The sequence below is a fragment of the Dromiciops gliroides genome, chromosome 2 (assembly GCF_019393635.1).
Source record: "Dromiciops gliroides isolate mDroGli1 chromosome 2, mDroGli1.pri, whole genome shotgun sequence".
Lineage (NCBI taxonomy): Eukaryota > Metazoa > Chordata > Mammalia > Microbiotheria > Microbiotheriidae > Dromiciops > Dromiciops gliroides.
Genome location: NC_057862.1, coordinates 485,489,908 through 485,505,777, shown reverse-complemented (window position 1 = coordinate 485,505,777; position 15,870 = coordinate 485,489,908). Strand labels below are relative to the sequence as shown.

At 42.4% G+C, this 15,870-nt stretch overlaps 1 protein-coding gene across 1 annotated transcript in view; it reads right to left on the bottom strand.

The window, feature by feature from the left end:
- PLCG2 (phospholipase C gamma 2) overlaps positions 1–7,180 on the bottom strand; it is a 176,491-nt gene extending 169,311 nt beyond the window's left edge. Inside the window, exon 1 of the mRNA XM_043987636.1 lies at positions 6,983–7,180. The gene's annotated coding sequence lies outside the window, so the exon portion shown is untranslated. The remainder of the gene's footprint in view (positions 1–6,982) is intronic.
- Positions 7,181–15,870: the final 8,690 nt, after the last annotated feature.

Genomic DNA, 15,870 nt, shown 5'->3' with positions numbered 1-15,870 from the left:
AGAAAGCAGTCACCTGAATTTGGAGAGGGAGTATCCTCACCTGGGAGTCCCCTGTACCAGTGAAATTACAGGTACAGTCCTAGGAGCTCCCTATGTCAATGAAATCACCGGTTCAGTCCCTAATCTATCCCACAGCATACTGAAATGGCTCTGGGGCCAGATCTAACCCATTTCTTTGCTAGAGCAAATTGTTAAGTTCTCAGTGTATTAACACCTCAGAAATCAGCCACAAAGCAGGGTTCAGTTTATTGTTTTGCTGATTGTCTATATACCTGACAAAATGTTCATAACGCTGATTAAATTTAAAAGTGTATGTGTATACATCCCCCCCCTTGCCCCAACCCAGTTGTTAAACATTTACCAAACACCCCTGTCTGCAATCATTGTTTTAATCCCATCTGGCTTCACTCTGTTCATTTCCAAGTGGGAGAGAAAGAGAGAAACATGGAGAAATAGAAATGTGCAAGTATAAAAGGAGGGAAGAGTCAAAATCAATTACAAGAAAACAACAAGGGTGAGAACAGGACAAGAAGTGGGGAGCAAAGGGGACCTGACCCCGGGTTGCACTAAAGACTCTAAGTGGTAAAAACTAAGACTTGTAACACCTGTAAGGAAGCCATTTGGTGCCAAGGATGAAGACTCCCAGGACATATAAGAAGTAATTCGGAGTGTTTTGGAAATGTATGGCTCAAACCCAAAGCCACAGCCCTCAGTTTTCTTAATTAGTTAATTTTCTTTAATTAAATTTAATCTCCCTGATATTTAGCCCATTTCTAGGAACCTCTTTTATTTTTTTAAGCACTGACTGCCCTGGTTCCCATGCTGGCACCTGATCACAGTATTGCTCCATGTAGAATGCGTCTCTTCCCACAGGAAAGAAAAATTCTGTGGTGGCAAGAACCACATCACAGAATTACCCTGAGTCCCTGCTGTGTTGCTTACATAGAGAGCACTCAATTAATACTTATTAACTTGGATGTTTTCCTTCCTTCCATTACATTAGGTTCTAGTCGCTGACACCACGAAGACCTCAGAGGAAAACTCTTGATAAAAGCCCTAGAGAAAATAACCTCAGAGGAACCTCTGAGGGACATAGAACAAAAAAATAAATGGAGGGAGGGACGGAGGGGAACTAGTCTGCTAATTCATTTAGTTCTTTGTTAATAAATGCTAAGAGTTGATGTAATATGTTACTCCTTGTTTTACATGTTGCATTTGTTCCTGGTTGTTTGACCAATACCCTTATTGCATGGCCATTTTTTTTTAAACCAGCCTGTGATAAGTGAGGTCAGTTAGGCCTCTCTCAACAGAGGAACTAATTCTGCCCAACAACAAAAAAGTCACCTCCGCCAGAAGAGACAGAGAAGGCTCTAGTCCGCATCTCAGTCATGAGGTTATAGAATGATTTAACAGTCTCCTACACATCAAGGATGGATGATCTGTCAATCGAGGTCCCTGGTGGTGACAGGCCTAGGAGAATAAGTCTAATGATAGCAAGGAGCCCAGATAAAACATTCCTAAAGTTTTCTTTATGTCAATTGACCCTCTCTGAACCTCAGGTTTTTTTCTTCTGTGAAATGGGGATATAACAAACATGGCATCAATCTTACAGAATTCTTGTGAAGTGCTGACACTCAGAGATAGAAAAGGCCTGAAAGGTTATCTGGACACCAGGAGAGTTAACCTTGGGTCCATGAACTTGGTTTAAGTATTTTGATGACTGTATTTCAAGATAATTGGTTTCCTTTGAAATACTATATCTTTTATTTTATACTTTTAAAAAACTCTTCTGAGAAAGGGGTCCATGACACACAAAAAATGTTAAGAATCAGTAGTCTTGTCCAACTACCTCATTTTATAGATGAAAAAACTGAAAACCAGGGACCATAAGTAGCTTGCCAGAGGTTAATCAGGTTGTGTCAGGGATGAAATTTGAACCCACGTCCTCTGACTCCAGTAGGAGTATTCTATCCCATGATCCATAAGGACCAAAGGTCTAATGTGTATAAAGCACTAAATCCCAATTGTTATTTTTATTGCTACTGTCAGTGAAAAAGGAAAATTCACTATTTTTTTAAAATGACAGATTTCTATCATTTTCAAATCCAAAGGCAAAGGGGATGACCCAGAGCAAGTACTGCAAAGAACATTTGTAGCTCTAATACCAGTGAACTTCCCAAGATTCCTTCCTGCCCTCTGATCATCAGATAGATCATTATCATTGTCAAAGATCACTGGCCCCAGCCAGGGCTGTGAGAGTCAAAGAGAGAGTAGACTCCACCTTAGCGTACTGGTTCTCTACAGCCAAGTTCAAATAAACAAAGCACTACCTTCTCTGCAAGTTATAATTGCTTAGAGGACTGAGAGAGTAAGTGATTCATCCAAGGTCACACAACAAGTAGATGTCATAAGCAGGCAGAAAATAAAAATACCTAATATAAAAGCTCCTTTTAAATAAGCCAAACAGAAATTGGTAGATAAGGCCCAGATCACCTCAGGATTTCTCTGATTCTTTAATGATACAGCCTGGTCTGGTGGCAAACCAAACTATTATTTGGTGAGGAACTAGCCTGAACAGGCCTTCTCTCTCTATCTTTTGCTGGGAAGTCAGCCCAGACTCCATCCTAAACACAGAAATCTGTAGGAACTCATTATTACCTCTTCTTTTGGAGTCTATGGCAGAGCTTCTCCCCAACAAACAAGCAATTAACTGTCACCTCTTGTCCAGAGATATCCAGAAAACTAGGCTGAGGTTCTAGTCCCACCAACTTCTTTGTTAAGCAAGCTTTGTTTGTTTTGGTTTTTTTAAGGATCCAGGGAAATAACCATCTTAATAACGTTTTTGTCTTTTTAAAAATAGGGAAAATTTGAATTCACAAATCTTTTTTGTCCTCCACCCAAACAAAATATCATGTGACAATGTTGTTGTCATTCATTCATTCATTCAGTTGTTTTGGACTCTTCATGATCTGATGGACCACAGCATATCCTCTACTATTTTCTGAAGTCTATCTAAGCTCACTCATATTCTTTGACAACTATGACACTATGTAGCAGCAAAATTGGAAGATAAGACTATATTTCAAACAATAATAACAACAGCGTTCACAGGACAGTATAGTAGAAAGTACCAGACTTGAAGTCAAAGGACTTGGGTTCAAATTCTACTCTTGATACTCATTACCAATGAAACTTTAGACAATTCACTTCATCTAGACCTCAGTTTTATCCTATGTGAAATGAGTAGTACATTCCACTTCTAAGTATGAAATCCCATCATCCTAAATGTTTAAATCAGGGGTTCTTAACCTTTTCCATGCCATGGATCTCTTTGGCTGTCTGGTGAAGCCCATGTATCCCTTCTCAAACAAATGTCTTTAAGTGCATATAATAAAATATGGCTGATTATAAAGGAAAGCAATTCTACTACAACAGTTATCAAAATATTTTAAAAACAAATTCATAGGTGCCAAGTTAACAACCCCTGGTTCTAAGTATATAAAGCACTTTCCTCCCAACCCATTGAGGTACACAGTAAAGAACAGGATGGACAATAAATAATATGGGATCTTGGAGTCAGTGGACCTGGCTTCAAATCCTACTTCCGCCATTTACTACCTGGGAGATCCTGAGTGTGTCTTTTTTTGTTGTTGTTACATTTTAAATTCAGAACTGTCTCCCTTTCTCACTCTCTATCCTGAACTTGAGAAGGCCACCATGTGACTCATATTTATAAATATATGTAAAACCATAATATGCACACTTCTATTTATCAGTTCTTTCTCTGGAAGTGGACAGCATCTTCCTTCATGGGTCCTTTATAGTTGATTTGAGTATTTATAGTAGTCAGAATAAGTCCAGTGTTCACAATTATTCTTCTAACAATACTGCTGTGACAATATACAACATTCTCTTGATTCTGTTCACTTTTTGTTATTTCATGGAAGTCTTTCCATATTTTTCTAAAATTACCCAGCTCATCATTTCTTATAGCACAGTAGTATTCCATCACAATCATACACCACAACTTGTTTAGCCATTCCCCGATTGATGGGCATTCCCTTAATTTCCAGTCCTTTGCCAACACAAACAGAGCTGCCTTAAATATTTTAGAACATATAATTTCTTTTCCTTTTTCCCTGATCATGTTGGGAAACAGACCTAATAGTGGTATTGCTGGGTCAAAGGGTATAGACCTTGGCATATCTCTTCCCTTCTTTGGGTCTCAGTTTTCTCATCTGCAAAATGACAGGGTTGAGTGTGATGACCTCTCAGCCCTCCCAGCCCTGCATTGATGATTCTACAATTCTCATTTGGCAGATGAGGAAACTGAAAAGCAGAAGAGTTACATGTCTTAAGGTCACATAGCTTTGGAGGCACCAGGATCCAGACAAGTCTGACTTGTAGTCCAATGTTATCTCCACTACTCTCTGCTGCCTCTCAGTTTCTAAATAAGCCCCACAGACATGAAACATAAGGAGGTCCCCTGGATATATATGAAAGAAACAGTGGGGGGTTTTCTAGTTGTTTAATACTCATTATACTTTAATACTGGAAGTTCTTTTTGAAGTATATTTCCTCTCTCAGAATATAGTTATGCAAGTCAAAGAAAAAATCCTTAGGGGAAAAGAAAATGTCTATTTCTAAAATCTAAAACCCAAATCTTGACATCTATGAGCATAAATATATTAGAACCTATTTAAAATATATTTCTTGATCTCCCACCCAACCCCTACTGAAAACCATTGCAAACATTTTGGAGAACAAAATGCAGTAAAACTCCCAACAATTCCATTGCCAGGAATCCCCCATCCAAGGATAATTAAATGAATCGAGCTGTACAAAAAGTCAGCTCTGCTCCGTTTGAAATAACCAGAAAAACAAAACAAAAGAGATTTAACAACCTCTATATCTAAAAACTGAAGAATAAATATGATTGAATCAATTATGGTATACTGATATGAAGGAACATTACACTCAAAATGATCTGTGATATCTGCAATTTAGATGTTCCCTCCCATGATGCATATTACAACCCATTTATGCTCTCCCCAACCTATGCAACTCCCATCATGCCCTCCTATAATCTCACCAAAGGGCATCCATCCAAAGTGCCAGAGGCCTTAACAGAATATTATTCTGCTATCAAAAATGATGAATATGAATCATATAAAGAAATATGGAAAGAACTCTAGGAAATGATACCAAATGGAAATAGCAGAGCCAAATCTTTATGCATAGTGAATAGAGACAGCTGGTGGCATAATGGATAGCCAGGAAGATGTTTTAAAATCTAGTCTCACACTTATTAGCTGTGTGACCATAGGCAAGTCACTTAACCTCTGCCTCCTTTTCCTCAATTGTAAAATGAGGATAATAATATAACCACCTTAAAGACGACCAAATGAGATCATATTTCTAAAATTGCTTAGCACAGTGACTGGCCTATAGTAGTTGATATAGAAATGCTTATTCCCTTCCCTCCCTCCCCCCACTGACTCTGAAGAGACAGGCAGAGACAGAAACAGTGACGGGCAACCTCTCAGGGAAGCTTTCTACAAACCTGAAAGAGTCCTCCGAACAAAAGCCGTTTCCTCCCTTGTTTATTAATTTGATTACAGCCTGTTAAAGATTCAATGTGTTTATTCGTTTGCTTATAACATCAAGAAAGAAAACAAATTTTACAGAGATTTCACAGGCATTAGGAAGGAGTGGTTTTAGTATAGAAACTCAAGTCCTCTGGCCTACCTATTCTTCACAGCCACAGAAGGGTGAGATCTAGCCACACCAGCCCCTGATCAAAGTACGCCAGAATGCAGCCCCCAGACTCTACTCAAGCTGTACTTTCCATTCCCTCCACGTCCTCTACACTTTGCAACTAAACTTTGTATCTCCCCAGCGTCTAGGACAATGCTCCACACAGAGAATCTCTTGCAACAAACAAATTTATTTAATTGGAGTATTCATATTACAAAACTCATTTTTGACACTACAAAAAGCCTTTGTTGTGCTAGGTACCCGTACAGCAGAGCACTCAGTACAAGCATATGCCAGACAATTTTCTATGATGGGTGGAGGCAGCCCACTACCGTGCATCCTAGACTGACTCAAGTTGGGAAGGAGGGGAAGCCCACAATTTGGACACACAAAAGTGAGAAAAGTGAGTTGGAATAATCAAAAGAGAAGTGGAAGAAAAGGGAAGAAGTTAGGCAGCCAAAGGTCTGACGAGCAGGGATCACCACACCGGGGTTCCGGAGGGATCTGGATGTTTGGGTCTCTTCTTGAGGGAGGGAGCTCCAGGGGAGGTTGGGGGATTCTGAGGCAGGAGGTCCAAGGGTTAAAAAGGTGAGATGATCCTTGAGCCCCAAGCAGGAACCTCGGAAGTCAAAGGAGGTGAAGGGCCCGAGCTGTCTGTCCCTCACTCCCACCGCACGCCGGGAGCACCGAGCAGCAGGACAGGCAAAGCGTAGCAGTTGACCAGCAGCACCCAGCCCACAACTGCATGGCTTCCTTCCCCCCTTTTGCGAAATGCAAGTGGCGCCTCAACAGAGCTGGCTCATCCCCCTCCCTCCCCCAAACTTCGGCCCCTAGAGGGAGTGGCTGCCCCCCAGGGGGTGCCCAGGACCCAGCAATGCCGGGTCTAGTCTAACTGCCTGAGTCCCGGCAGTGAAGCAGTGAGATGGAGAGTTAACTTTTCAGTGCAGCAGACGCACGCACTAGGGGGTAGGGGGTGGAGTGGGGACCCGAGGGGCAGCCCAAAGCGCAGCACCACCTAACTCAGCCTTGATGCTAGGCGGGAAAGGGGGAGCCAGTTCATTTCTGCAGCCCCCTCCCCGACGTCACGTCCATACATACATTGATGGCTACACACGTACATGCCTACATACATCCCTAACATTCCCTCCGGGCACCGTCCAGGACGGGCAGCTCTCACTCCATTAGCCCCAACCCCTCCCGAGGGGCAATCACCAAACTCACCCACCTGCGGCCAGGGCGCCTTGTCCCCGGGCAGGAGTGCACGGATATTGCCAGAGCTGGGGCAGCCAGCCTGCCCGCCCGGGACCCCTGCGCCTCAGCTGTTGCCGCGGCTACCACCCCTCTCCCTGTTGGTCTCCAGGACGCTCCGGCTCTTGCCGCAGCCACGGCCGCTTCCTCACTCAAGAACTTGAACTTCTGCTTCTGCTTGTGTGGCTCGAAGCTCGCCCCTCCACGTGACCCACCCGCCTCCCGGCGGGCCGGCCTTGCCCCGTCCCCAGTCCCTGCCTCCCCTGGGACCCGCCCTCCCTCCTCCAGCTTGGGGCGCGGTGCTCAGTGGTGTCGCTGCTGCGGAAGCTTCCGGGCAGACCAGCCTTGAATTGAGGCCGAGCAGAGCTAGGACAGGCTTGAGCCTGTACTAGCAGGCTCTGGGTTCTCCTCGGCATCCTACCCACCCACCCCCACCCCCAAAAGTTCCCCTTTTAAGGTTACTAGTGTTTCTGCAAAACAGACCTTGGGCTTCAGTGGCTCAGGTCTAACCAAATCTTCCCCCTTCACCTCCACCCCTAGTCACAACACCTGTGGCTCCCTATTACCTCCAGGATCAAATATAAAATCCTCAGTTTGGCTTCCAGAGCTCTTGATAACCAGTCCTCCTCACCTGACCTGAGCCTTTTTAGTCTTGTTACACCTTAACTCGCCCCAAGAACTCTCCGATGCAGTGACAATGGCCTCCTTGCTGTTCCTCAGACAGTTTCATCTCCAGACTGAGCTTTTTCACTCCCTAGAGTTCTCTCCCTCCTCATCTCTGCCTCCTAATTTCCCTAGCTTCCTTGAGTATCAGCTCAAGTCCCATCTTCTGCAGTGAACCTCTCCTAGTCCTCAGTCTTAGCGCCTTCCCTCTGAGATGTCCTTAACAGAAAACACCTCCAATTTATCTTGGAGCTGGTTTATACGTAGTTGTATGCTGTCTCTCCCATTAGACTGTGAGCCCCTTGAAAATAGGGACTGTTTTGTTTTGTCTTTCTTTGCAGCCCTTGGACTTAGCACAGTCCCTGGTACTATCTACTGGCTGAAAACCCCTGACATTGGTCAACCCCCTCTTTTATAAAGACATAGATAAGTAAAAGGGTCTTGGCCAACTTCTCACAGCCATTTAGAGTACTATTTCCTTAACCAAAATTCAGTATAATATAAAAACACACCTAGTCCCAACACTGCTAGTTCACAGAGTCAAAATATCTCAGAGTTGGAAGAAAGCTCTAGGCCAGTCCCCTCCTTTGTGGATCCCTTAAGCAACAGGGTGGCCGTGTAAAGAGTTCTGGATTTGGAGACAGGAGATTCCAGTTCTTTTACTACAGCTAGTAACTGTCACTAGGACAACTACAAGCTTTGGACTTGAAATCAGGAAGATGGGTTCAAATCCCTGTCTTCACATGTAGCTGAGTATCCATGTACACTGGAGAAATTCTTAGATCTGGAATCAGGATATGGATTCAAATCCCAATTCTGTTACTTAATAACTGTGGGATTTTGTGGAACTCCCCCAATCTCCTTTGGGCCTCAGTTTCCTGAACTGTAAAATGAAGGAGCTGAACCTGATGGCCTTTTGGAGATCTCACCAGTCTAAATTGATGAAACAACAGATTTTAACCCCTCAGTTTCCTCATCTATAAAATTGGGGTTGAAGAATCACTGAATTTTAGAATTAAAAGGAAATTTAGAAGCCATCTAGCCCAGCACATACTGGGAGGGGTGGGGGATCCCCTACAGCACACCTGGCAAGTTATTATCCAGCCTTTTTTTGAAGATCTCCAATAAGGAAGAACCCACTACCTCTAGAGGCAGCCTTTTCTACTTACGGATAACTCTGATAATTATATTATTGAGGGATAATAATGCTTCCATAGCCCTTCCTTCACAAGGGTATTTGGAGGTGTCCATAAGATCATGTATGTAGAACAGCTGATATAGTTATGATTATTTATGTAACCTTGGGAAAGTCCTGTCCTTCTCTGACAGATGTTCCTCATATGTAGAAGGGAGTGTTGGACTAGATTAGATAGCCCTTTCCAACTTTAACCCTTATCAGGAGCCTCTCTTTCCTCTGGAAGTCAGGGAGCTCTAAACATATGTGACACAATAATTTCAAAATGTTCTTAAAACCCGGTTCTTGTGTTTCTCTCCTACAGGTGTTTCTCCACACATCCCTCCCCCCACCCCACCCCCAAGGCCTTAAGGAGTTGACAGTGAGCCTTGGGAAATTCCAAAAATTACAACCACCATGATAAACAAAAAAAAGTGTTCTTGCATTTTGACTTTATGTGGCATCTCCGTCAGTCCCTGAGGGATGTCACAGCTGCATGGCTGGGGGGCCAAGTTGGGGAGGAGGGGAAGATGGCAAGAGAGTGAGGGACAAAGCGGTTAGAGATCATTTGCCTGAAGACTTTCAAAAGCCTCTTAGCACACAGTCAGGTGTCAGATGCAGGGGCAGCTAAATTATGGATTTGACTGGAGCCTGTCCCTAAAAAAAAATAACGGAGAGATGTCTGACTCCAAAGTTCTATGAATCAGTGCTTATGATCCCCTAAGAGGAAGAAAAGGATTATCTGCTGGTTTGGAGATAAAAGGGTGCTGGATAATAAAATTCAAACAGAAATTATTGGTCTGAATGTTCCAGATTCTAAGCTGGCCCCTGGAGGAGAGGACCTCTGAGTTATCATGCTAGCCTCATGCCCGCCGTGCCAGCTCAGGGGATGGTGATGATGATGGGGAAGGAGGACAGCTGAGAGGACAAGGGGGCATTTCTGTGAGTGATACTCACCCAGGAGGTGTAGGCATATGACTTATCAAAAATACAATTAAGAAATCAATCTCTTTAAGATGTATCTTCTTTAAAGTGACACCCTGGCTTCCTGTGATTTTCTTTTCTTTTCTTTTTTTGCAGGGGGAGTCCAGCAAAGGGAGCTTCTAATAAGAAACTCCCTTTACCCACTCAAATCAGCAAAAGTTCTGCAAATGTTACCGCCTTAGAGGGCTGACTAGAACTGTGAAAGTTAAGTGACTTGTCCAAGATCCCACAGCCAATATGGGTCAGAAGTGGGATTTTAAGACAGGTCATCCTAATTCCAAGGTCAAAGCCCAGCCCTCTGTCCACTCTATCCACTCTTGCATTATTTTGTATTCAAAGAGGAAGAATAGAGAGCTGGATTTGGAATCAGAAAGACCTAGGTTCAGGTTCCCCTTTGACTTGTACTGACTATATGACCTTGAGCAAGTCACTTAACATTTCAGTGTTTCAGGCAATTTTTTAAGACTAATAGTTGCAGAGTAAGTGACCATCTATATTGGTAAGGGAAGTTTCCTTCCCAGAAGTTCCCAGTACCAATGAAAATCATAGGTCAAGTACTATCTATTTATCTATCTGTGTGTATGTGTGTATATATACACACATGTATAACCTATGTTCATTCATTCTGTGTACCCAACTATATTCACCACAGCACTGCTCTCATTTGGGAATTTCCCAGATGACAATAACAGCAAATGGTCTGCCTGATTCTATGGTATGGGGTTTGGCACAATCTATACATAGAGCTACCCAAAAGTGTAATGGGCTACCTCAAAAGATGGGGAATTACCCTCCTTCAGCTTCTGTTTGAAGACATCTCCAAGGAGAAGCTGAATAACCATTTGGCTGTTGGATGGTAGTGGGAATCCCTTTTCACCTATACTGTACCTGAGGGCAAATAAGTTTCCTTCTAACTATCAAAGTCTGTGAGTCTATGATTCAATAGTCATATGAATACAAAAATACACATATTCACATCTGTTGTTCATTCAGTCATGCTCAACTTTTCATGAGCCCATGAACCATAGCAAGCCAATACCATCCATGGGTTGTTTTGGGTTGGGGGTTTTTGGGTAAAGATACTGGAGTGGTTTGACATTTCCTTCCCCAATGGAGTAAGGTAAACAGAAGTGAAATGACTTGCCCAGGGTGGCACAGCTAGTGAATACACACATCTATAGACACACTTATTCACAAAAAAATTAATGTATTTAGAGGGACAGTATTGTCTAGTGGATAGAGGACTGACCCTGGGTTCAAATCCTGCCTCTAGATAGTACCAGCTATCTGACCATTTAACTTCTTAATGACCCAAATCTCTAATATTTTATAAAGGAATCACTGATCTGCCTATGTATTTACTCTGCTTTGATGGCAGTGGTGACAGTATCCCAAATAAAAGCCACTTTCTCTAGGACTAGAGTTTGAGTCTTACTTTGAACAACTCTCAGGTCAGTCCCTGGGAGAGAGCTCTAGACTTGCAAACAAGAGACCTGGGTTTGAATCCCAGTTCCAATCTATACTAGTTGTGAGACTACAAGCAAGCTTATTTCTCTTCCTGAGCCTTAGTTTCCTAATCTATAAAATGGGGATAGTAATTTGCACCTCCTACATCACAGGATTATTGTGAGAAAAGCATAAACCTTGAGCTACTAGAGAAATGTGAGCTTGGGAGGTGGTATGGGATAAGGGAAAGAGTCCTTCAATAGATATGAGTGTCTTAAGTTCAAATACCAACATTGATATTTGCCACTTGGGGCAGCTAGGTGGCGTAGTGGATAGAGCACTGGCCCTGGAGTCAGGAGTACCTGAGTTCAAATTTGGCCTCAGACACTTAACACTTACTAGCTGTGTGACCCTGGGCAAGTCACTTAACCCCAATTGCCTTACTTAAAAAAAAAAAAAAAGGTATTTGCCACTTGTGCCATTTCACCTTAAATCTCTAGTACTCAGACGAGGTCTGTAAAGCTCTTTGCAAACCTTAAAGTGAATTTAAATATTAGCTATTATTAATCACGCAGATTTAGAGCTGGAAAGTACCCTAAATGTCATCTTTCCAAACCCCTCATTTTACAAGGCCTGATTTTTTAAATGGCGGGCATCTAGGTAGCACAGTAGGTAGACTACGCAGCCTGAAGTAGGAAGACTTATCTTCCTGAATTCAAATTTTACCTCTGACACTTACTGTGTGATCCTGGACAAGTCACTTAATGCTGTTTCCTCAAGTTTCTCATCTGTAAAATAAGCTGGGGAAGGAAATGACAAACCACTCCAGGATCTTTGCCAAGAAAACCCCAAATCTGGTCACAAAAAGTTGGAGATGATTGAAAATGGCTGAACGAGAATGAGATAAATATAATCTAGTCCCCTGTATACACAGAAGTCTAAAAGAGTAGCACTAAGCCACATCCTTCCTTCTGTTCCCCCAAAGACAGAAATCACAGTCCTCCCAGAGGTAGGATAGGCCAGATCCCAGGTCAAATATCTATTGATGGCCCATTCGAGCTAGTCATTAGATTAGCCATCTACATTCCTACATTATATCAATAATGTAGTAATACTAACAATCTCACATTTGGCTTATTATATTAGCCAGGATGAGCAAACAGGTAATAAAGAGTGCCCTTGCATACCCTACTCTGCAGCTCCCTTCTACATCACTGTCTTTCTCTTTCCTTCTTCTACAACACAGTCTCTATTTGAGCTGGGCAGTAGGGCCAGCTAGGAAACTAGAAACCCTTCATGGATCCTGAGCAAAGTGGCTGCAATGGTATTGTATTGGAAGGAGGGGATCCCATGGGGGGAGAGTCAGGATAACCCCAATGCTTCAAGGAAGAGTTGCTTCTCCTACTGCTCCCCAGTGTGAAGCAGGGACTCTGCTCTTTCAGGTATGTGGAGCAATCTGTACCATAAAACTGGATTCAACTCCAGAGATTCAATGTGACTCTTAGAGTCTGAGAGGCATATGTAGCACAGTGGAAAGGAAGTCATCTCAGTACTGTAGAAAGAACACCAGCTCAGGAGTCAAAAGAACTGGAGAACTCGCCTCTGAATCACACGACTGTGACACTGGGAAAGTCACTAAACCTCAGTTTCCTTATTTGTAAAATGAGGGAGTTAAACTACATGGCATCTGAGGTCCCTTCCAGCTCTAAGTTGATGATATAAATATGTACAGGCAAAGAGGGCACGTGGCCACTACCCCTAACCCCTGCCCTTCCATGCCAAGGCCCTGATAAAAGGTTAAAAAAAACCATGGGGGGCAGCTAGGTGGCACAGTGGATAAAGCACCAGCCCTGGACTTAGGGGGACCTGAGTTCAAATCCGGCCTCAGATACTACTTGACATTTACTATCTGTGTGACCCTGGGCTGGTCAGTTAACCTTCATTGCCCCACCAAAAAAAAAAAAAAAAAACCCATGGATACAAAGGCAGAACACTTACTAGTTGTATGACCCTGGGCAAATAACTTAACCCTGTTTACCTCAGTTCCTCATATGTAAGAGGAGGAGGACAAATGGCAAACCACTCTAGTATCTTTGCCAAGAAAACCCCAAATGTGGTCACAAAGAGTTGGACACGACTAAAATGACTGAATGAACAAAGGCAGACGTGATCTGGGTATGAGGTGTGATAGGGGTAGAATGCAGGAATTCTAACCCACAGAAACAGCAATGTCCTTTCTATGTTTTGAGTCACTAGTATTTTAATAAATAGCCATTTATGGCACCTCAGTCTATAAACAAAGGTACCTATCAGCCAAGGCCATTTCCTCCTTTAGAGGTACTATAAAGGTCACCACTGTTGGCATTATAAACAGTGCCTCTATTGATGGAATCACACAGGCACTGGGAACAACAAATGGTTCTGAGATACACCTGTACAAGTACAGCCAGAATTTTCATATTTTAAGAAAAGGTAACTGCAAATCCACAACAAACTTTATCTTGTGACCCTGGCTGGCTGAATCAAAGCTCTCATTTTCCCAGTCCTCTACATCATCAACTCAACTAAAGGCTGATCACAAGAAGACTTGAAATTTCCCCACACCAATATTTTACATCTACCTGGATGAAGCTTTTTGGGGGCCATCTTCATCAAACACCTGAGTTAAAACTTGTATAGATTGAGTCACCCAAGGCTCAAAGCTCAGCTTTAATTTTTCCAAATCTGTCCAGGAAGAGAAGGTTCATTTTGCCCCCTGACCATGTCTTGGGCCTTGAAGGCAGATCAGCTTGGGCTTTTCCAGGTAATGTCCCCAAGTAAAATTCCTGAGAGAGTATCCACTCTCAAAATTCAGTTAATCCCTACTTTCTTCCAAGGCTCAGCTCAGGAATCACTTTCTTTTTTTCTTTTTTTTTTTTTTGCAGGGCAATGAGGGTCACATAACTTGCACAGGGTCACACAGCTAGTGTCAAGTGTCTGTGGTCAGATTTGAACTCAGGTCCTCCTGAATCCAGGGCCGGTGCTTTATCCACCTAGCTGCCCCATCAGGCACCACTTTCTACAAAAAGACCTATTCTGATTCACTCAGTTGTTAATGCGCTCTTCTCCCAAACTGACTGTGTATATTTTGCATTAACATCTACATGTTTGTCCTCCTTCCCCTCATTCCTGGAATGCAAAAGTTCCTGGAGATCAAGGATTATTTCTCTTTTACCTTGGTGAATGATTTCACCAAACATTTTTGGAAAGCCTACTGCTGCTAGGTGGCACAGTGGATAGAGTACCCTGCCTGGAGTCAGGAACTCATCTTCCCGAGTTCAAATATGGCCTCAGACACCTACTAGCTGTGTGACCCTGGGCGAGTCACTAAGCTTGTTTCTCCATCTGTAAAAATGAGCTGGAGAAGGAAATGACAAACCACTTCAGTATCTTTGCTAAGAAAACACCAAATGGGGTCACAAAGAGTTGGAAATGACTGAAAACAGCTAAACAACAACGACAATTTATAAGGGCCTGTGCCAGGCGCTATGCAGGAAAGGAATAACTATTAGACACAGTGAAAGAAGCTGGCATAGGTGATATAACATGGACATAAATCATTGTAATATAAAATAGAAAGAAATAAATGACAGAGAGGTAAAAATATTCTTGAAAGATGTTTGGGAGAGAATGAAAAGAGATACCATAAGGTGGAAGAAGAGCAAAAATTGCCCCAATTTTCAAAAAAGAGAAAGAGAACAGAGTCTTAAAAGGGGAGCTTGACTTTGATTCCTAAAATATTCTAAAATAGAGCATTAAAGAGATGGTCAGTGGACATCTAGAAAGGGTAGGAATAAATACAAAGAGCTTCATCAGGAAGAAGTCATGCTAGAATAATGTTCTTTCCTTTTTTGACAGGAATACCAACCCAGTAGATCAGGGGAATGCTGTGCATATGGAGATTATCATATCCAGACTAATTTATTCCAATCTTTTTATTCTAACTGGGATTCCTTGATAACTTAACTAGTTCCTGGTTGCTTATAGTATCTTTTTCTTTGACTTGGAGGCTAAGAGGTTTGACAATCTCATCTCAAGGTGTGTTCAGTTTGAGGTTCCTTGTGGTATAAGTAATTTCATACAGGAATAAGTAGGTGATACACCCTCTGTACTCTTCCCTTGTCAGGATATGATCTGGAAAATTGTGTTCTGTTCTGAATACCATGGTTTAAGGATAATGATAAAGTAAACAATGTCCAGAGGATGGTAACAGGATGGTAAAGGGCTTTGAGTCAATGGTATATGAAGATTCATTAAAGGTACAGAGTATTCTTAGCCTAGAGAAGAAGAAACTCCAGGGAAATATGACAACTGCTTTCAAATATTTGCAGGGACGCCATGTGGAAGAATGATTGATAACGATAACAATAGCTAATGTTTATATTAAACACTATTTGCCAGGCACTGTGCTAAGTGTTTTATATATAATCTCATTTGATTCTTCACAAGGGGGTGGGGCAGGGAAGTGTTGTTATTATCCTTTTGAGGAAACTGAGGCAAACAGAGATGGGCTTGCCCAGGTTCATCTAAATAGTAAGTGTATGAGGATAGATTTGAAC